General features: G+C 34.0%; 1 long non-coding RNA gene across 1 annotated transcript; it reads left to right on the forward strand.

The window, feature by feature from the left end:
• The first annotated feature begins 19,378 nt into the window (after positions 1–19,378).
• Positions 19,379–21,255, forward strand: LOC128221908 (uncharacterized). The gene is made up of 3 exons (XR_008259028.1): positions 19,379–19,424; positions 19,905–19,928; positions 21,106–21,255. It is a non-coding gene; the product is annotated as an uncharacterized LOC128221908 (long non-coding RNA).
• The last annotated feature ends 2,594 nt before the right edge of the window (positions 21,256–23,849 follow it).

Genomic DNA, 23,849 nt, shown 5'->3' on the forward strand with positions numbered 1-23,849 from the left:
AATCCTACGTTTACAGACGCTTTATTGAGATAAAGCCTTTTTCCCCATTTTCATATATTTATGTACAATATATCTTCATTGAAACCATCGATTTGGTTTATTGTAGAATTGTTCATCGACAAAACATTGAGGGAGAAGCCCTAAAGTAAACAATTCAAATATAAGCCCTGTTTAAAGGCACGATGCAATTTGAATTTCAGTACGTGGATGGGGTATTTGTTATGTACCTTTTTTGTTCCTTGAAGGTTGTAATATATTTAATTCGGTTTGCTTATTCTGCTTAATATTTGCTCAAAGCTACACAGAGCTGGAGGCGATAGTGGAGTTAGCCGACGATAACATCACAGGGACGAATGCATGTACTGTAGGAATGTTGAAAACAGACGTTCACATTTTCCGTGTTTTATCATTGGTCAACTATTTTGAATAGTATCCATCCCAATGGCTTCGTGTTTTGCGTGTTGTAAATTACGTTTTATATATTTAATACACTTTGAAATATCAACGATACATAGTGTTTACTGTTATTTCTATTGATGACAAATTCCTACATGCTATAATTATTTTTTGTAGACAAGTGAACGTTCCAATAAGTAATAATCCATAACAAGATCAAATGTAAGTCGAAGATATTTGTTAAAGAAAGCGGAACAAGAATGAACTACTCATGCATTGTTAATAATACATTCTAAACGTGTATTCATACACTTTTAGTATGTATAAGACGAAATATGCTACGTAAATGTAAATTATTAATTAAAATGATTTTTTAAGCCATTATAACTCAGCATTTTTTATTAAGACAATTGTTCTGATTCGTTGGTAGCTGTTCCTATGATGTTCTGTTTGCAATCCTTCGTTTAGTGTCAGTAAGGCATTCATCGTGTGCATTCACGGGATTTATTGTTTTATGTTGTTTGTTGACTGGACATGTCCATATAGTTTCCATAGTATTATTGATATGTTAATACATTATGAAAATGTTAAATCTTTTCTTTATAATTAATAATATTTGATTGTTTTTGTGTTGTCGTTGATACTTATGTTCAATAATATTTCGTTTTAACATAGTATTATGTAATTATGGAATGCTATAATAGTCCATGCGTTAAGTATAGTACATAAAAAACCGCTTAGAAGATATAAATACAAACGGAGATAATTCATCAGAAATATATGTTTAGATTGTCCTAATTAGATGCATACATAATGCGAAAGGTAAAATGATTTGTAAAAAAGATACAATCGAAACTTCAGGCACATGACAGGCAGACAAAACCTCAACTATGACATTGTTTAAAGTTACATTACTGACAGAATCTCAACGAGAGATACATAATGCCAAAAGACGACAATAAACAAATATTCGCAAACACAATGTGTTAATTTTTGTTATTCAACGCCTAAGTATACTAAAATACATTAACATATTTTGTGCAATTAGCTCACTTGCCAGGCAATCCGCATTCAAAGGGTTATATTGGAATAAAAGCTGTTCAGTGTGAAGATGAGTTCGTACCCTAACACCCCAGTTAACTAGTCTTTCGTTGACTCCTACTTGTTTTAATACCGAGGTTACTTCTAAACCTTTCATTGTATTATTAAAATTTCAGCAGAAATAAGTTCGTGTTATGTGCAAATAGCAGTAAAATACACAATACGCCAAGTTGTAGATTTTATAGGTTACAAATCAGTAACGAGCCATATTTACATGTACAATCACATAGCGATTAGCTGCAAATTTTGTGTATTCATTTACCAATACTTTACCTGTTATCTTATTCTTAGTTATTAACTTGTTTTACTTTTTTAGCTCTTATTGTATCAGTTAGCTCGATAAATATTCATAACTTATACATTCGAAACACAACAAATATAACACTTTAGTTATTAACATTTTTACTAAGTGTTATAGTGTAGCAATAAACGATAAGTAAATAGTTTATATTTGCAAATATGTAAATAAAAAGGGAAAAACTCGGCATAAAAATAACATATTGCAATGCCGTCTATTAAATTAAGAATTCATTAGTTAAAAGTCAAACGAAACATGTATTCCGATATTGTTTAGTAATTTGTACAATTTTGTTTTGGACGCACTGTTAGTGTAGCTGTTTAATAAAACAATCCTTGAATGTAGTCATTGCCTTAAGTTAATTGCAAAGATGAATATGGTTTTATTGAATTTATATTATGTTTATAGTGTAATTTAACATATTGAGTCAGAACACAAAGACGGTTATGCGGAACATGTTTGTATTCCAACTACTGATATGTGTCCAATGTGTAAATGTATTGATCAGTTTTTATGCGGTTTGACATGTGTTCTGATATACACTACATGTAAATTACAACCGTCAAACATTTAATGTAAAGCATAGGATACCGGTGGTAAAGGTTTTATATCCTTAACAACTTGCGTCGTATCAATGGCAGTGTTAAACTGTAGCAGTTAGACTCATTTTGGTTTATAGGCAAATGTGTTTATTATATGCCTTTCAATTTCTTTTTCCATATCCAACAATACAAATACAGTTTGCCGTACTTTCACTTTGTTAAAAAATAGCGTGACAAAAAACACGGTAAAAACTGTCAATATTTGAATACATAAAATTATCTTACTTTATTCACGCTCCAGAAGCACGTAAAATTCAGGAACATGGTTCTTCAACAAAACATGAGTATAAGCACGAAAGAGAACACTTCCAATCTATCTAGACAACTAGATGTAAGCCATTTCGGAGCTCATAAATTAGAATTAGCATAAACATGAACAGCTCGCCAATACAAGGAAGAATGTGAATTCGCGTCATCGATAAAAATAGCGGCTGACTCACGAAGTTCCCTCAATTCTGCATATCATGATTGTCAAGAAATGGCCGCGTTACGTCTACAGGAAATGACGATTAGTGTATATTCGTAAAGTACCGTTTATTGTTGTTGTTTTTTATGCTGTGAAATTGATTATTTTCGTATTAGCAATTGGTTAATTTTGCTAAGATATATAAATATTGTTTTCTTATTTTGCTCAATAATGTGAATTCTGTAACTTCTGAATTCGTTTCGCTGTAGTAGCCTCCCTTGACTTCAATACACAAAAGTACGCCACAAAATTATTCACGCAAGCCATTCCATGTTTTGACAGTTTGCGGTAAATTTAAATCAAATTGAAACCGAAAAATAAAAAGTAATACTTAGATAAACAGGTATATAATAAATGGAATATTACGATAAAATCATTTTCTGGTAACGTGCATCACGTCTCGTTCGATGAGTAAACATGTATCCGTCTCGAACTGCAGTCTCGAAGGATATGTGTTTACACACAGAACTCGACGTCATACAGGTCACCAGAAAAGTGTCCTGTCATAAAATCCGCTATGTAACTAAGCAATGGTTCGGGCTGGAACAATGTTCTCCCTTGTTTTGGTTCATTATACAGGAAATGTGAAGGAATCAAGCGGTACATATCACAATGCTAGGTTATCGCCTAAACTCACCCTGTTAGTCGTACCCCACACTTTTTGTGTCGGACTGAATCAAATAAAGACACGTGTGTGATTTTGCAGGGGCGAGTCCAGGATTTTGCGTAAGTGGGGGCGTTACGTGGGGTCTCAACTCATGGTTAAAGTCATAATTAATTGCTGGGTCAGCAATAAGCTATATTTAAATAGGATAATATAACAAATGCTATAAACAAGAATTAGAGCTTACATGTGTAATGCAGGCGTCAATAATGTTCTTGTTGATATTGGAAAACAGTTTATTTGTCATGGTATATTATTTTGTGGAAAAGACGTTGTTTCCGCCGAATTCTTACAAACAAGAATTCAGTGTTCATCACTCCGAGATTTCATTTATTGCCTAACAGCCAAAGACACGCACGAAATTTTGCAACGACGACGTGCCCATTGCATTTGATATCACTGTTTTTTACAATGCATTAAGGGCCGGCAGCGATGCAAAAGTGGGTGGGGAAGGTCCAAAATTAAAACGTTTAAAAACATGTTTTATTAAGTTTTGAGGAACGATTTTTTTTGGGAGTGAATTAAATATTCTTTGTGACATGTGTTTGGTTCGTTAGGAGTTAATCACATTTTACAAAAGAAGATTTCAACAGATTTTAGATCAAAAAGCTTTCACATTGTTACGGAAAAGACTGTCGACATTAGTACTTCGTTTTTAAATTGTTAATTTTTAAATTGTTAATTCACTACGCTCACTTCCCCCATTCTTAATCATGCAGATTTAAATTTATGTCATCTAACTATTGCCTAATTATTGAATAAATGTTTATTTTTTTTTGCTTTAGTTTGTCTACCTTCAACGTTAACCTCAATGAGCTGTATACAATTGATTGATAGATGTGACCCAAAATGTTCTATTGATCAGATACATGTCATGCTATTAATTACTCGACGCTTATTACCTGTGCACAGATATATCTGGTAGAGACAAATGGAATAAAGCATGTTAACATCTAATCAAATGAAATAATTTGTGATTTATTTACCGTTGATTTTTTCTATAAGGTAAGGTTAATATAAACAGATGGTTATTTAGCTTATGATAAGGATCACTCTGTATTGTTTTATGTGTACGTATTAAATTTCTTTAGAAAAAGTAACGTTAACATTGAATTACACGCAAGGTTAAATTACTTTTTTTTATTTTTATATTGCCCAATGATTAGAGCAGCGCGGCGCAATGTAAAAATGATATATGATATAATAGAAGATTTTACGAGTTTTTAATATGAAATTAATTTTTATTACTGATTGACTCCAACTTTTCATTTCCGTCTAATGTTCGCTAAAATCACTCGTCCTATGAAAACATTTTTTATCACTTTCATAAAATGACTGTTACGTTAATCATTATAATTTGAAGATTTGTTATTGTATTCTTTCGAAAACAAGCTATAATATTACACCAATAATCATGGATTAACACATTTAAATATTATATTCTCTACAGCTTAATTTGGACTCGTGATATTGATATTAGATGCAAAGACAATGCACACTTGCTTTGTATATTGAATATCTCATGGTTCATGTTCCATTTGAGATTGACTGTATTTGTATTTTGTATTTTTGGTGTATGGCGTGTATGAAATCATTTGATCAGCGCGCTGTTTGTAAAAAATTAACCGTGCACGGGACAAGTGTTTCATAAACAAATGAACCGCATTAATGTAATAGTCAATGATCAATTATACACTTAATTTGCAACATTTTAATGTGCATAATCAACAAAGTCATAAACGTTTCGAGGACATCTAAATGTCTCATATATTCGGCTGTTTTGCACAGCGGCGTGGTGTCCAAAATGGCATTTTATCAAGTTCAATAGATTTCAGCGCAATAAAACGTCATTGAAACTATCACAAGCGTTATCCGAAGATGTTGCTTAAATCGTATAAAGTTTAAAGGATATGCGTGCATCTAAGCAAGTGCACCAGCTGTATAGGTGGTTATGTAAACGAAATAACTTAAGATCTGAATGAAATGATTTTTTTTGTATTCATAGACGTTTTAATTTGTGATAAAGTAATACGAACGAAATCTCATAGCAATGAGTATGCTCTGATAGTTTATCATTGTGTTCAACGAAATTGTTTCACGAAGTGGCCGACAACAGTTCTGAAATATAAGCCCCGGTTACATACTACCAATATCAATTGCGCTCAACTATAGGTACGTGAAATATATTTTCTTCAGATGGTTCTCCCAACATTGACTGAATGTAATAAATCAATCAATAAATTATTTAAAGTAAAAACCTTTAGGTGAAAACGAAGTTTTTATTGTTGAAATGATATATAAATGTTTGAATTTACAATTGAACCATTATCATTTACCTTCTACTTATATTTTGATAGATATTCCAAACTTACCTGCCTGCTTTTAGATTTTTACCGTACACACTAATGTATTCAAATCTTAAACTAACTCAGCTTAATAGGATTTCCTACTGCAAAATTATAATTGATATAAAGATACACAAATGTATATGCCTTAAACACACAATGCAATAATTATTACAAAACATCATTTTCCAGAATATAATATATGAAGTACAAAAAACTAGACAACTATAATACAACTATAATATACCATACTATTCTTGTACCTGGTTTATACATTACATACTCAAAAAACCAATCTCTCAACATCTATAAGCTGTAGCACATGCACTTTTAAAACCGTCTATACAACAGATCGTTTTAAATGCTAGATGTGGAAGCATATCTAGTTAGCTATGCAAACACACCAATGAGCCAGTTCCAAATGTATAATGTCAAGTATATGCTAGCCATATATATAAATAAATGCAAAGTTTTATGCAGTTATTTGACAAATGTATATCGCAAGCACTTATTTCAATCGTGATTCCTCTCAACTGTACACATCCTGTAATTAAACAATTATAAAGAAGTCAAATTATGAATAATCAAATAATGGATCAGATGGCATATATGACGTTTACAAAGCCTATAATACATATATATTTTGATAAGTATTTTGCACAAAAACATATCTCATCAAATATCATTCGCCAGCAATGCAATATCTGGTTGTCTTTATGCCTTGTAATCAAGTTTGAAAAGCTTTATATACAAATATTAAACAATTAAGAACAATACGTTGATTAATTTTATTACTAATCAATATTAACATACAAATAAACGTCTTCTCTGTATTGCTATCTTCTGCTAGTTAAATTGATGTATTGTACTGAATTGTAATACTCCAATCAAATTAATGTTAACTTGTGTTCATAATTGAACGAGGAGTATTGTACCTTTTAAAGAAGTTCAATATTTTAGACCCTTAATTATTCAGTAATGTAAACTCGTGTTCACAGAAATACACGGTTAGTATTGTTCCTCTGAAGCACTTCGTGTTGTTCTTTCAATGTTCGTATTTCCAAAGTTTGTTTTTATTTTTTTCACAAACAACTATTTAACCTAGCAAATAATTGTTATGTAGTAAGTAATTAGTTTCTTCGAGTACAGACATTCGCGTGCTAGGATTTTCCGAACGTTCGTCTGCCGCCATGCACCTCTTCTATGTTCACGTGTCCATCGCAACCAAATTATAACTCCACTCTTACTCCCAAGTAAGGTTTACCACAATTAATACACTTTTTTATTATACAAAACACTATGAATAAATGTCGAAAACAAAGGTTCTTATGAAGGATACCGAGATAATTTCGACAGAAATGTGCAGATAATACGCTATTTCTACCTTATGACCATGCCGTAAATATCTGGTAATTCACATACATTGTCTTAACAAGGCATAGTAACATTTTATCTGCTTCTTATTTTAGCCAAAAAATGTGTCCTTTTTTACAAGATTGTTCACCTACACATTATTTTGCTTTTCTGGACTATTAACGGTTATTGATCCAGTTTTTATTCTGACAAAATCACAATTGTTTACTGTAAAGAATGTTAAGTTATTGCTTGCTTGATCATTTTAATTCACTGTGTCGACACATGTCCAGCCGAGAGGAGTGAGTCGAACAATTATTTCGTCTTTATAACCCCATACTTCAACAACAGATGTAAATCACAATAATCAAGTCTTTATTCATTTCAATGCCTTATACAATTATTTCTTTGTTACTGCTATGCTCATTTAAATCAACTGTCCAGTTATTTGCATTCAACGGCATTTTCATACTCCCATGTTGAGGTTGAAACTCAATCTGCCATTGATAGTACTGTTGTCTGCAAATATAAAGTTCTGATGCAATGTCATAGAACTGTTTCAAGTGCTATGATGCTGCCTGTACATTCTGTATTTGCAAATACCTGTTCAAAGCTTCTTATATGCGGTTTTAACCCTGTTTGTGCAACAAATGATGGTGCGTTTTCCTTTTCATGTCATATGCCTGACGTGCGTCCACATCATTTAGAACAGTAATAACAGCCTTAACACCTATAACAAAGTCTTAATTCATTGTGTATGTGCCAACGTATACTCTCCGGCAGTTCATTAGAAGTTCGCGTTGACAAATTTAACATCGTGTTACTGAAAATGCTTTATTGTCTAAAAGACTCAAAGTTTTTTCTATTTGTTTTCTCTGAAAAATTGCTCATACGGTTTCACATGCAACGTGTAGTATTCTGATTCTTAATTCAGCCGTTTCCTTAATGTTTCAACTGATCCCTCTTCACTCGACTCGTATGTCATCCTATATTATATTGTAAGGATTGTTTGTGGCATTACCATAGCTTCTAAAGACACAACATAAATAAAATGGTCATCACTTTCTACTTCTTTGAGGATGATCACCGCACTTACCAAAAATGCAAATCCCGCTATGCTTTGAAAATGTTTGTTTGTCATTAGTAATTTAGTCTTATCAACTGTCGTTAAATTCGGAGTGTTAAAGCCACATGTACACCTTCATTATAAAATGAATTGTTGACGGATTCAAATTTATGCTATACTAAAACATTTACGTTTCAGGAAAACCGTGAGTTCAGCTGATCTCAATCGTCGTCCTTCGTCGATCGAAATGACTCAACACAGCAACAGGTAAGTATTAGGAAAGAAAGCAAAAGAGCATTTGAAAATGAAACATAAGGCTTGGATAATTTTGACCAAAAGAGCACAATCTGAGCAGACCTAGTAGAATACCATTATTCAATGCTACATATAAAAAAGTAGACTCTCGGTTTGCCTAATGGTTTGGCTTAGTATTATTTTAAAATTGCCTTTTTTATCGTTGCCATGGCTACCAGAATTCAGAAGTTAATAACTTGAGTATAACTCAAAGAACGCTTTCCAAAAAACATTTCTGTGAAGTTTGATTGATATCCAACCACTCCTTTTAAAGAATATAGCAATTTAAGCCAAATTCTGAGTCGAGACTAACAAAACACATCCAAACAGTATTTTGGCATAACAGTTTTATCTACTTAAGCATATGTATTAGGCGAGATTTTCGTTACATTTTGTTACTCGACAACGATTTAACAAAACCATCAAAACGTCCTTCCTTTAAATCAGTATGATAACAATCTATTTCATTGGGTCGTCCGTATCGACTAAACGATGTTTTATAAGTAAACTAAACAGTGCAAGAAACACGTGTTTTTCTTGTGTCACAGTATGTCCTTTTTGATGTCTCTTTTGCCTTATTCTTAGTCTTATCGCTACAATAGGAATCTGGGTTAAATTGTAGACGACTTGTCCTTTCCCCGTACTTTTCTTGTTGTTGTTTTTAACCAGGTTTTCGACGAAAACTGGGTTATTAGAATGAGGTTGTCGTTGGGCGGGCGGGCGGTCGGGCGGGCGTCAAACATTGGTTTCTGTTCAATAACTTTAGTTAGCATTGATAGATATTGATGAAACTTGGTGTGTAGGTAGCTTATGGAAAGAGCTAGCTTAGGATTGCTTTTGAAGGGGGGTGGGTGGTGCTAAGGTCAAGGTCACTGTAACTTGATAGATATTGACGAAACTTGGTGTGTAAGTTGCTTATGTAAAGAGCTACCTTGGGATTGCTTTTGAGTGAGGAGGGGCTAAGGTCAAGGTCACTATTACTTAAAATAGAAAAATGGTCAAGGTCACTGTTTCTTAAAATAGAAAAATTGTTTCTGCCCAATAACTTTAGTTTGCATTGACCGATATTGATGAAAGTTGGTGTGTAGGTAGCTTATGTAAAGAGCTAGCTTGGGATTGCTTTTAAGGGGGATGGGGCTAAGGTCAAGGTCACTGTAACAAAAAATAGAAACATGGTTTCTGCCCAATGACATTAGTTAGCATTTATATATATTGATGAAACTTAGTGTGTAGGTAGCTTATGTGAAGAGCTAGCTTGGGATTGCTTTTGAGCTGGGAGGGGCTAAGGTCAAGGTCACTGTAACTAAAAATAGAAAAATGGTTTCTGCCCAATAACTTTAGTTAGCATTGATAGATATTGACGAAACTTGGTGTGTAAGTTGCTTATGTAAAGAGCTAGCTTGGGATTGCTTTTGAGTGAGGAGGGGCTAAGGTCAAGGTCACTATTAATTAAAATAGAAAAATGGTCAAGGTCACTGTTTCTTAAAATAGAAAAATTGTTTCTGCCCAATAACTTTAGTTTGCATTGACCGATATTGATGAAAGTTGGTGTGTAGGTAGCTTATGTAAAGAGCTAGCTTGGGATTGCTTTTAAGGGGGATGGGGCTAAGGTCAAGGTCACTGTAACAAAAAATAGAAACATGGTTTCTGCCCAATAACATTAGTTAGCATTTATATATATTGATGAAACTTAGTGTGTAGGTAGCTTATGTGAAGAGCTAGCTTGGGATTGCTTTTGAGCTGGGAGGGGCTAAGGTCAAGGGCATTATTACTAAAAATAGAAAAATGGTTTCCTACCAATAACTTTAGTTAGGATTGACAGATATTGATGAAACTTGGTGTGTAGGTAGCATGTGAAGAGCTACCTTGGGATTGCTTTCGAGTGGGGAGGGGTTACGGTCATTGTCACTGTTACTTGAAATAGAAAAATGTTTTTTGCCAAATAACTTTGGATAGCATTTATAGATATTGAATATACTTGGTGTATGGGTAGCTTATGTAAAGAGCTAGCTTGGGATTGCTTTTGAGGGGAGCGTCTCTTTTTGATAAAAGTAAAGATAAAGACATACAACAAATTAATTGGCTATAATTTCTGATTGCCCATAACAAAAACTTGGCTTCCTCGCATTGCGGCGTTTCTAATTTTTAATTGCGATATAATTAATTACAGACTACATCCATCTATTGATTTGGCATAATACTATGATATGACATAGTATGTTTGCTTTTTTAGGCAAACACAGCCGACATCGATGCCCTGCTCTCCCGACAAACATTTGTTGAAAATGTTAACAGTGGTACCTAAAATATATTATAACTCTATTTGTGTCTGTTTACAAACGTACAAAGTTTCATAATGGCCTAATATAATGTTATTCCAAAATCACTTTCCGAGATAATTATTGTACTTAATAATGATATCCAATCTGCCAATTTCTAGCGATATCGATTTTCAATCCATCAATATAAGGTACATGTGTATGGTACCTTTGCGGAAATTAACCAATCGTTATAATAATTATAACATGAGTAAAATTATACAATGGCTGAATGTAGAAGATTTGTCGTATTTTCAGGTAATCACTATCGTAATTGCGTCGGCTGTAGTAAGTTAAACAACCTTCTTCGTACTAAACAATCAGCAAGGCAGCGAAAAACACATCGGTGAGCGAAACATTATTTATGTGTGTCCTGTTGCGTCGTAGGCCGGGCATACAAAACATGTTTGGTGTCCCCGAAATAGCAAGTGCTTAAATCTCATAATCAGGAATAACAATCTAAGTTCATGTTTGTCATACTGTCACTGAATGTTGGAGTTGAGAATTTAAAGAATGCTTGACAAAGGTTATTTCAATAGTGCTTTCTTTAAGATGATCGTAAAGGATGGGACACCTCTTCCACTCCCACCTCGTATAGAATATTGAAAACAAACTAATGAACGACCTTCACATGTTGTTACATCTCTCGCTCCCTACTCGTGTAACATATTGAAAATAAACTAATGAACGACCTCCACATGACGTTACATCTCCCGCTTCCACCTCGTGTAACATATTGAAAACAAACTAATGAATGACCTTCACATGTCGTTACTCCTCTTGCTCACACCTCGTATAACATATTGATAACATACTAATGAACGACCTTCATATGTCGTTACATCTTCTACTTCCGCCCCGTGAAGCATATTGAAAACAAACTATTGAACGACCTTCACATGTCGTTTCATCTCCCGCTCTCACTTCGTATAGCATATTGAAAACAAACTAATAAACGACCTGCACCTGTCGTTACATCACCCGCACCCACCACGTATAACATATTGAAACAAACTAATGAACGACCTTCACATGTCGTTACATCTTCCGCTTCCACCATGTATAGCATATTGAAAACAAACTAATAAACGACCTTCACATGCCGTTTCATCTATCACTCTCACCTCGTATAATATATTGAAATCAAACTAATGAACGACCATCACATGCCGTTACATCTTCCGCTCTCACCTCGTAAAATATATATTGAAAACAAACCAATACACGACTTTCACATGTCGTTATATCTCCCGCACCCACCTCGTATAACATATTGAATCAAACTAATTAACGACCTTCACATGTCGTTATATCTCCCGCTCTCACCACGTATAACTTATTGAAAGAAACTAATGTACGACCTTCACATGTCGTTGCAACTCCCACACCACCACGTATAACATATTGAAACAAACTAATGAACGACCTACACACGTCGTTACATCTTCCACTCCCATCCCGTTAACATATTGAAACAAACTAATGAACGACCTTCACATGACGTTACATCTCCCGCTTCCACCTCGTAAAACATATTGATAACATACTTATGAACGACCTTCACATGCCGTTCGTTACATCTCCCGCTTCCACCTCGTATAACATATTGATAACATACTTATGAACGACCTTCACATGCCGTTCGTTACATCTCCCGCTTCCACCTCGTATAACATATTGATAACATACTTATGAACGACCTTCACATGACGTTCGTTACATCTCCCGCTTCCACCTCGTATAACATATTGAAACAAACTAATGAACGACCTCCAAATGTCGTTGCATCTCCCGCTTCCACCTCGTATAACATATTGAAAACAAACTAATGAACGACCTACACACGTCGTTACATCTCACACTCCCATCCCGTTAACATATTGAAACAAACTAATGAACGACCTTCACATGACGTTAAATCTCCCGCTCCCACCTCTTATAGCATATTGAAAACATACTAATGAACGACCTCCACATGTCGTTGCATCTCCCGCTTCCACCTCGTATAACATATTGAAACAAACTAATGAACGACCTCCGCATGTCGTTGCATCTCCCGCTTCCACCTCGTATAACATATTGAAACAAACTAATGAACGACCTTCACATGTCGTTGCATCTCCCGCTTCCACCTCGTATAACATATTGAAACAAACTAATGAACGACCTTCACATGTCGTTACATCTCCCGCTTCCACCTCGTATAACATATTGAAACAAACTAATGAACGACCTTCACATGTCGTTTCATCTCCCGTTTCCACCTCGTATAACATATTGAAACAAACTAATAAACGACCTTCACATGACGTTCGTTACATCTCCCGCGTCCACCTCGTATAACATATTGAAACAAATTAATGAACGACCTCCACATGTCGTTGCATCTCCCGCTTCCACCTCGTATAACATATTGAAACAAACTAATGAACGACCTCCGCATGTCGTTGCATCTCCCGCTTCCACCTCGTATAACATATTGAAACAAACTAATGAACGACCTTCACATGTCGTTGCATCTCCCGCTTCCACCTCGTATAACATATTGAAACAAACTAATGAACGACCTTCACATGTCGTTACATCTCCCGCTTCCACCTCGTATAACATATTGAAACAAACTAATGAACGACCTTCACATGTCGTTTCATCTCCCGTTTCCACCTCGTATAACATATTGAAACAAACTAATAAACGACCTTCACATGACGTTCGTTACATCTCCCGCGTCCACCTCGTATAACATATTGAAACAAATGAATGAACGACCTCCACATGTCGTTGCATCTCCCGCTTCCACCTCGTATAACATATTGAAACAAACTAATGAACGACCTTCACATGACGTTCGTTACATCTCCCGCTTCCACCTCGTATAACATATTGAAACAAACTAAAGAACGACCTTAACATTTCGTTACATCTCCCACTCCAACTTCGTATAACATATGATATTAAACTACTGAGCGACCTTCACATGTCTTTACGTTTGCCTCTCCCACCTCTTATAACATATTGAAACGAACTAATGAACGACCTTAACATGTCTTTACATTTGCCTCTCCCACCTCGTATAACATATTGAAACGAAATAATGAACGACCTTTACATGTCTTTAAATCTCCCGCACCCACCTCGTATAACATATTGAAAACATACTAATGAATGACTTTCACATGTCGTTTCATCTCCCGCTTCCACCTGGTATATCATATTGAAAGCAAACTAATGAACGAGCTTGACATGTCGTTACAACCCCCGCTCCCACTTCGTGTAACACATTGAAAATAAACTAATGAACGAACTTAACAGGTCGTTACCTCGCTCAGGTGAACGGTCGTTCAGTTTTAACCACTTCTGAAGCGCACATGGTGAAGGTAGTGTGTTTGTGTATATAGTGCGTTGTTCTCACTTTTCAGCTGGGGTTGTATTTAATATTGGTCCTAATTTGATCTTCGAACAATGTAGCTTATCAGATTGCTTGATATATATATATAACTGACCTATACAGTGGATGGATTCAATGAGAAATGATCATAAGATTGCACTAAGATGCCTTTTGGATTCCACGCCTGATTTGTAGGCATTAGGTGGTATTAAATATGCAACTATGGTCATTTTTATGGTCATATATCAGTTTGAAAGGAACTGCCCATTTGGTCTTCCATGCGTTGTCAATCATAAACTATCACGAGAAAAAATAGTGTGCTTGTTTTTTCGGAAATACATGACATTGTAATTACATATTCATCATAACAATTACAAATTTAACAGGATGTGAACCTATTGCGGCGCCTGAACATGCCATCGTAGATTATCCACAAGGGAGGCTGTCAACTGCAACGTTTCATTGTGAAGTTGGATACGTACCGACTGGTCCAACTATTAAAAAGTGTTCCACAGATGGAATATGGCTGCCTTCTGAGTCACTGACGTGTTCACTTACAGGTAATTTAGGTTTGGCAGTATTACAAAAGTACCGTGCTTAGCTTGACAATTGTTAAAAGGGACATAATACGGCTCGTGAATTAGAGACACCTACTCACTATGTTATCACACCGTTTTATTTTTCTACATATTCAAATGATCCGCGGATACGCATTTTCTGGTCTTAACTAAATAGCATGACTATATTCAGGTCTACAAATGTCCTTTTGAAATCTCTAAATTCTATATTAAAGTACAAGTTTTACTTTCCTTTCTTTGAAAATGAAGTCTCCAAAACACAATTTACAAACGGTATAGTTGCCTGATATTTAAGAATTTAACTCATTTTTTTCAGACTGCGGTCCTCCCGACGTTCCAGAAAACATGCATTTCAAGTTGACAAACTCCACACGGTTTGGAAATGAAGCATTGTTTGACTGTTCGGCAGGACATGCAATCCAAGGCCCAGAACGTAAACGCTGTTATGACACAGGAATATGGGAACCAAATGAGTTAAACGAGTGTATACCTTACGGTACGTTCAATAAACTGTAATAAGCAATCTTCTTGGCACCAGTCAATAGTTTCCATTAATTGGAACCGAAATGCGAAATATATCACAGATGATAATTATAATTTTTTTTATCATGTTTCGTTTTCTAGTTTAACTTCGACATGGCCATACCGTGCAATTGTAGGTTAAACCCGCTATGTCGAACTCTGTTATCTCGATGTTCTTTAACCTTTTTCGAATATGATGCGTTTTGAAATACACTTTTTGCTATTCTGTTTTATCGAATATCGGTTATCTCGAAATAATATTTCCGACCAAACTACATCGACATAGCAAGTGTTGATAATTATTTCGTAATTGCCATGTTTTAGAGAAAACAAGTTGATATAACTATTGAATTAAAATATCCGCGCATATAGGATATAGTAAATAGCTATTTTTGGAATGTACACATAATCGTACTACGCAAATTCATACATGTGAAATGTCTTGTTTGAAAGACTCATTGTCATCTTTTGGATTGATTCCGTGTATTTTTAATTAAGGGCGAAGGTTGTGTGGTTTTATGAAATTTTCTGTATTATCAAACAGAGTGTGGTGAACTAGTATATCCAGACAACGGCTACATTATCTCAAATGGAACATCATTTGACAGTCACTTAGTCTACATATGTCTTCGTGGTTATGAAATACAAGGACCGTCATCGTTAAGATGCAACGAAACTGGACATTGGTTCCCAGAGGAGGACACTTCATGCATTCCCAAATGTGCGTATATCAAGCCCCAACATCACGAAAATACTTTAAGTCAAATCTCGATCTTAGACTCAACTCATTTTACCATATTTAAGCATAGCATGATTCAAAATCTTGCATGTTTTAATTCTCTTTGAAAATATATTTTAATGGAATGTGTTGATTAAAAAGGCCAATAATAATTAGAAGAAAAAATATCCTTCAGTTAAAAATAGGCTTGAGTAATTGTAAATAAAAAAGGATTGTACTCAAATACCTCTTTTCCTGTTAAATATTTTTCTATTGGAATTTGACCAAAGGTATTAATCAACTTATTATATGATAAAATGTGGAGCGGATTTAAAGGTGTAATCATATATATGACTTTTAATAAACTTTTAATGTTATATGGAGAGTTGGGATGGGTTTTAGATTGAGATTTGACATAAGTATTTTCGTTATATATTTAAATGTTTTGAAATGAACTCTGATGAAGCTCTCTGTATGGCCATAAATATGAGCTACGTCCGATAAACAAGATAACGAGAAATTGTTTATACTTTTTAGCTGGCAAATTGGACCATATCGTCTTAGGGACTTTGTTGCTGACCGAAAGTTATATATTTGTATTACCCAAATCATATTTCCAAACTGGTACATTATATCGAAAATGATTAATAAGAGCATTTTGAGTGTCTTGATTTATTTTGTTTTCCCCCTCTTTTACTGAATTTAACAAACTTTTGTGATTCCTATACATTAACAGTCATTTTAATTTGTTATAATTAGCTGATTTTAAGCACGGACATCTTGCCCCGATTTCTCGAAGACTCTTTAGCTTAACTCATTTCAGTATCTTATTTCATTTAGCAAATTTACTTATTTCAATATGATGCTTTGAAACAAAAATTGGTATATCTTATTTATCCCAAATGTCATATCTTTTTAAAGCCTCAAAGTTATTCTGAAAGGCATTATAACAAAATTTATACCAAATCAAAAATAGTGTGATGCGCTTGATCCTGTTATAAGGGATATAAGATGTCTGGACAAATTGGGGCCTGAATGTGCTCAAATACTGTTCCAATACGAAAGAAATACTTAGCACTATTAGGTTTAGGTCTAAATAACAGGTAGGGATGGGACACCATTCTGCTACGTTCTAGCGCTAAGCTTTTCATTACACCTGCTACGTCTTTTTGTTTCACACAGTCAATTTTTGGAAATAAGCATTACAATAATAATTATACATAATATGGACACTATATTAAAATACAGCTATGTTATTCATAACAAGATATTAGTATTGAAAGTAGTAACAACACATTCACATTAGAATTGAGCATTGACCCTTGCATTTGCCCAATTAAGGCTCATCCGATGCGCATCACAAGTGTCCTTACTGGCCTAGCACCCTAGCCTTTTCAAATCCTGGTGGGAGCTCTGACTATCACAATAATCAGTGCCTCCGATCATAATTGGTTAGCTATTACATAAACTAAAGTTTTCAATTTTGCCAGGTAGACAAGTATATTTCCATTCCTGGTATATGTGTTGTTAAAATGACTTCGAAAAGTCAGAAATCATTTACTTCAAGCCGGTTGTTTGCAAAGCCAACCTGTTGCAAATAGGTCAACGACATGTGTCTTAATTGCATGAATACGATTGATAGATTCAATATAAAAACAAATACATCTCAGCAACAATATGATGACATAGAATTTATGAAAAACACACATTTAACAGCAAAATAGCAGCGCGCTCAGTCGAATTCAATAGTGCGAACGTTAAGAAAAGGTCGAATTCTTTTAATGAAAGTAAACATTCACGATTGGCTCGAATTTTGCGAGGATTGAGTATTTTCACCATTCCCTGGGTGTTCGTCAACGGGGTTCGACTGTATAACGATATATTTCAATTCAATAACAAACATTTTGGCCAATCAAAAACATTTCGTTTTTCTTATGTTAAAAGCCTCCAAGAAACGTATACTTAATTTTAAAGCACTGATTGAGGATCCATGTCACAATATGACCATCCAGCCTCTTGGTAACCTCACCCAAAGGCATGTAGGATACAACAGTTCTGGCTCAGAATCCATGTTGTGTGACAGTAAGTTGGATGATGGGTGGTATTCAATGGACGACTTTGTGATAACATCATCAACAAAAGGATGCGGAACAACAACATCGTGGTTCAGAGGTGGTACGTATGGATTCAATATCAACTATTCGAGTTGCAGTAGGTATATAATAAATTCAGACAACAGTCAAATTATGAGTAAAGGCCGTTTAAATTTACCTCAAACGTCATCTTAAAATAACGTATGAATATACAGGTTTAGGGTTAATAGGTGAAGCTTTTATTCTTTAATATGTATTACTCACTACTCGAGCGTAAGGACATAACAATGCTGTACTCGTATTACTGGAATTCGCAAATCAGAGTAAATGACAATTCAAAGTGAAATTAGAGATTCATGTAAATCTATGTAGAGATTGTCAAAACTTATTCAATGGTAACTCTGCACCTAAAACATAAATGATGATAATTTCCATTTTCTTTCATGTTTTACGATGAAATAATGGGTTTTATCAGAGAAATAACAACAGTGAAAATATCAATTTGATATATTTACTGCAAAATGAGAAGTGAAAAAATCAACTTTCAGAACTACTTTTAAAATCCTTTATCAAAACAGAACACTCCACTTTGAACCAGAAAATGTTTGCAAAAAATGTTTAAAATTTAAAGAAATGTTAAATAAATTTGAATAAATATATATTTGGAAATTAACAAGTAACCGTTTATTACCGGTTATCCCGTTTTTCAAACGTTTGTCTGCATCTTGAAACTGAGCAAATGTTCGAATATTTGCTTTCAATGACTACCTTTAAAGACGAACTATTATGTACTCTTACTGTGATATTTGATCATTTTCTATCGCTCTTAGAACTCACATTGTATCTGTTATAACAAGTCAATTTATGTTATATAACGTATGTTACTTTTATTACACTTTAGATATTGTGACCGTTAAACCCAAAGGGTAATGTGCACATGTTTGTTTATATGTTATTACTACTCCGTTTGTATTGCGCATGCCACAATAATAAACGATTTACTTACTTATAAATCACCGTTATATTTTCATAACCACCGCAGAGCATGAACATGTTTACATTGCAGACGAGTTGCCAATTGATATTAACGTCACCAAGGATATCAAGGTCTGCAGTGACTCATGCAGCAGTTCTTTGGACGTTAAATGTTTACGATGTGGAAATGGCAATTACATATTTCAGTTAAAACATCTGGAGACGTGCTTCTCTGCATATTGTATTGGTAAGAGGCATAATTGAAATAAATGAAAGGGAGTCCCGGTTTTTAGTCACCACGACCACCACCCCCACCCCCACTCCTCCTCCGACTTCTCCACCCCTCTCCAATCTCCAACAATTACGGCACACAACATTTGAACACAATAAAGTATTAAATCCAGGTGTATAAAAGAAAACTATATATACCTATAAAAATGAAAGGGGATTTCGGTATTTACCAGGATTCTGGGATTTTGGTAATTCCACCGACCGGTTTTATTGTATATACACGTATATATAAAATTTACCTAATGAAAAATTAACCCCATGTTTCATTTCAAACGTTCATATTCAAAGCTGATAAAAATTAAAAACGTGAATCGGTTAAACCTCCAAAACTGCTGAGGCAGCATTTCAGTATTCACAAATATAGTTTCTTGTCTTTCTTATGTGAAATCCATGTATTGTATGAATTCTTATGTGCTTTTTTATTTCATACTTAAAGAGATAAAGTCGACCGATCATATTGGTAAGTTTACTATGCACATTTAATCTGCTATTCCTGATACATTTAGCATTGGCTGTAATGTACGTACGTTCTAAATTTAGGTTGTAGGCCACTGATCTACAACCTTTAACACCACAAATCGAAATCAGGTATCGTTAGGTTTTTCCTTTTTGACACGACATCGTAAAATAATTAATACAACAGGGTTATATAGTGGGTGTATGTGTTATGCGGTATAAAAATGTAAATAAACGGATCACCTTATACCAATGTTTTATTTAAATTGTAAGCTTCATGTAAATTTGAAAGCAAGCTGAAGATTCTTAAAAAAACGTATTGGCAAGAAACAGATGGAAATAGATCGTTATAAATAAATACGCAGAAAATTAAAACTTGCTGGCTAATAAACTCTGACCTTCTACAAATAGTCAAAACGTCCTAAGCCTATATCGGTTTTCATTTAAGAAACTTTACACTACCAATACTCTTGTGAGATGAAAGCAATTTTCATATATTTATATTTTGTGGATTCATTTTTTATTGAATGTTAACATAATGGTCAAATAACTATATAATCACGCCTGTCCATCTACTTGCAGCATAGTTAAATGTCAAGAATGCTCTCAATATAACCCGTCCATTTGCATCCCAGATTGTTTTCAAATGAATGATATTACTTAGACTTAGGAGATAAGCGAATAGCATATCACGACGGAGCGTATATCCGCCATTTCCTGTAAAAGAGCTTTATATGATCGAAACAAATCGTATTTTTTCGTCGCACTCATGCGATTATGTACGATGCTCGCTCTATACATATATGTATGGTAGCACCTATAAATTATGGTCACACCTTCATTCGGAACTTTTGGTCTCTGACAACAAATTTAAAAGAGTATGTATATGTATGAAGTGATTTTAAAATAGTCTAACACAGAATAATAATCTATGTTCACCGCCAATTTTACGAATAAATGAACAGTTTGCATGTACTTCAAAATATAAACTTCCTATAAGTGTAATTACCAACATTGTAATCAAACTATAACAATAAAATAGCGGTACATAACAACACACTTACTGTTAACATTTAACAACACCTTTTAAGGGTATGCTTATTGTTGTGTTTTATCTCTTGTAATTAGTGTTGGTATACATATCACTACAACTAAAACAACATTACCATTACATCTTTTAGAATGTGACATCCTGAAACCAATAGCACATGGAAATTTGGACTATTCTGCCAGTGGCAATTATAACAGTACGGTTATGTTCACGTGTGATTTTGGATACAATCTAAAAGGACCATCAAGTAAAACGTGCGATGAATTTGGAATATGGCAACCTCGGGAATCAGTTGACTGTATCGTAGTAGGTCAGTATGTAAATGTTAATATACGTAACATGCTTATATGAATGTATCAAAATAGAACTGCGTGCGTATGTTATATCATTCTGTCGATTCGTATCTTTAATAGAATGTCCATCACCTGACAATCTTGCGAACGGCTTAATTTATACTACAAACGGAAATAGATTCGGGAGTGTCATAACGTACACATGTAATAGAGGATTCGCAGCAGTGCCATTTTCATCTCAGACTTGTACTGGAAACGGATTTTGGAAACCAATCGGAGTAGCATCTTGTAGGGCGAAAGGTAAGAGTTAAATGTCGAATTACTTCATGATAAGTTCAATGAATCCGAAAGTAAGGCTTACCTATTAATATGTTATACTACTTTTAATCTAACTTTTAAACTTTACAATGAGAGTTCAAAATGCACATTTTGTTTTTTATAATAGACATGATTATAAAACCACTTTAAGTAACTTATCTAAAGCTTTATTGGATAACTACAGCTTTATATATAATCTATATATGTATACAAATATATATATATGATGAATCCAATTCCACTTGATTGTCAATGATTTTCATTTTAAGCGATGATTGTCACATGATTAGTGAAACTTTTGTCGGTTGGACATCTATGCATTCTTATACCAGTTTGGTTTGGTGTCATATCAATTATTAGGGCTTAATGGTAGTTCATCTTCTGAATATTGCCTATAACTAGTTGTTTGTTTGTTGATATGAATTGAAACACCTCAAATTTCTATAGAAAATTGGGGAAAAAACAGCGTTGCATCGTTTTGAAAAATAATGTGTAGATTGAAAGATTGGCTAAGTATGGCATCATTAAAATACAAGCACATCAAAAATACCTTACACAGTGTAGAAACAGAAAAAAAATCATTGTCTTTTATTGCTAACAACTATTTTAATTTCTTCATGTCAAACAAGTTATATATAAATTAACGTCACTTACTTGCTTGTTTACATATTTTGTGACCCGTGTTGACCTATGTGAAAACCCCTTTAATTTAAAGTCTCCTGATTACACACCCTGTTACCTAAACTGATCAAATATTATTGCTTTAGACTGTGCTGAGATTATACCGCCATCTTTTGGATTCATGAACTATACAGACGGTACAAATCTAGGAAGTGTGGCTTCTGTGACTTGTCTGAAAGGCTACAAACTGTCCGGAAAATCTACACAAATATGTGAGGATCCCGGAAACTGGGTACCTTTGCAGTTTACAAAATGTGTACCAATAAGTAAGTATCGAACAAATTATCTCCCTTAAATGATTATATAAACATTATATCGAAAAAGAAAGTTATTTCTTCCATGCTGTTCTGTGAAATATGGAGTTTTTTCTAACAAAGGAATGTCAACAGAGATTTTCTCACCGCAAACTTAGGCGTGAAAAGAGAGCTGTAGGAACTAATTGTTTAATTTTTTGTAGTTACATCACCTTGAATACAATTGTGTGCTTCACGTTTGAACAAGATTACGATATCGGCGATTTAAACCGTGTTTGACCAACTCAAAACATTTCGTAATGGGCGTGCCAATGGTATTAAATGGTTATTCTTAAAAAGGGGATATTTAGAAAATTAAATTTAAATACCAATACATCTTCAAGAAAGCATGACAAGAATTTTGTTTTGTTGATTTCAGTGTTAGATTGTATATTATTTCACTCGTGGACATATGTTGTTCTATGACACTCGAGAAAATAAAATAAGATCGGAATGATCAAATATCCTCTAACCAACAAAAAGGGATAATCTGAGAAACACCATACATATGCTGTTGTCGGGAAAAATTGTCATCTTTGAAAGGATTTAGATGAAAAAGGGTTACTTCGTTAGTGGTTTCATTATCTTTAATTATAGATACCACATAAATGGAGAAAATTAAGATAAATTTGAATAAGAAATTATTTACATGCTCGTTAGATAGATAACGATACAATTATAGGTCAGCACATTATCATCAACTAACTTTTAAAGATGCACTCTTACTCCCAAATAAGCTTTAACACAATAAATACAAATGTTCTAATATAACAGAAAGGATAATCAAATGTCGGAAACAATGGTTCTTATATGAAGGATAGCGAGTTTGATTTTAAAGTTGCAGAAAAAGCGGCATTTCTACCTTATGAGACGATAGTAGATCATAGTAAATATTTTAGAACTCACCAATCATCTAATAGGTTTGCGTTTTCAGCTATGAAATAGACAGTTACAATTTTGTTATCAGGAATTATTACTTTCCATAAATGCATTATTCAGTTAGCAGTAAAAGGTTTATCACTCAAATTCTATGTTTGTCGTGCATGTGTATGTATTGATTTTAAATAAGAGTGTCACTTTAAAGTAAAAGTTAATATTTAGTGGAAGAGTGCATGTATTCGCTTTGAGGTTCGTTGTGATACTACATTTATAATAATCATAGAATCCAGTCAAACGCTAATTATTTACCATTTCGTTGCCTTATTACACCTTTCAGATTGTAGTTTGCTAAAAACAATTTTAAATGGCGAGATTACAGTCAATGGGACAATATTCGGAAGTACTGCACA

The sequence above is a fragment of the Mya arenaria genome, chromosome 16 (genome assembly GCF_026914265.1).
Source record: "Mya arenaria isolate MELC-2E11 chromosome 16, ASM2691426v1".
NCBI classification, from domain to species: Eukaryota; Metazoa; Mollusca; class Bivalvia; order Myida; family Myidae; genus Mya; species Mya arenaria.